This window comes from Diachasma alloeum, unplaced genomic scaffold (assembly GCF_001412515.2).
Source record: "Diachasma alloeum isolate Michigan unplaced genomic scaffold, Dall2.0 Dall_scaffold_00294, whole genome shotgun sequence".
Taxonomy (NCBI): Eukaryota; Metazoa; Arthropoda; class Insecta; order Hymenoptera; family Braconidae; genus Diachasma; species Diachasma alloeum.
Window position 1 is genome coordinate 1,052,349 of NW_021680433.1, and position 1,047 is coordinate 1,053,395.

Here is a 1,047-nt window from a genome sequence, read left to right on the forward strand (position 1 = left end):
GGGTACCGGGGTGAATAAGAGAGATATTTCAACCCGCCGTACCCATTTGATCCCATGCTTTCTCGAGGATTTTCCGCATTCATTTTCTCCATGTCTAGTTCTGGTTGCGGGTTTGAAATTTCGTCGGATGGATGAATACATATTTCTCCAATGATGGAGGGAAAGAAAAAAATTTTTTTGAATCTTTTTTCAAATTCACTTGGCACCCTTAAAACCATTCCATTCCCGTTTGTGGGAATGGTAACTGGGAATCAGGCTGTTTTTTAGATGGAAATGATCGCGCAGATGATTCAAAATATTGTTCGTATTTTTGAAAAAAATATTTCATACACGTGCTTGGGTTTTATTTTCAAAGCATGAGCAGCCGTTTCTTCTGCCGCGTCCACAAACACGTGACCCTAGCAGATTTGTCGATTGTGGAATCGAGTTGATCAGTATATCGATTCGTATGCGAGTGTAGTTAGATTCAGATCTCAGATTATTGATGGAATCGAAGATGAATCGACTTCATAGGAAGTCGATAGCTAGTGAATTTCGAATGACAAATAGTATATTTCGTCACTAGGCCGAAAAAAACTTTTCTGGCGAATATGAGTTTGCAATCATATGAGCTAGAAAATTTTTTTTTGGCCATATGACGAACAGTATTTTTTGTTATGACGGCCGTAGGCAGAGATTCACGGACGCGGAGAGGAGCGGAGCGTCCGTGAAGCGCTGCCTCACGGCCGGAATGACAAAAAATTTATTGCACCAAAGCTTGAACGACTCATGGGGTGGTCGATTATGAAAGATTCCTTACGGTCGGACCAGGATCGACTTGAAGAAAGTCGATCGTGACGCGATTGCCCGCATATTATTCACATCAATCGACCCACAATCGACCAGTTGTTCAGTCGTTTCATGTGAGTAAATAATATGAAGTTGATCGACTAATAAACGACTCAAGGATCAGTCGATTCTCCCACTGAAATTATGAAAACTATTATGAAACGACTAAACAACTGGTCGATTGTGGGTCGATTGACTTGAATAATGAGGACAATCGAG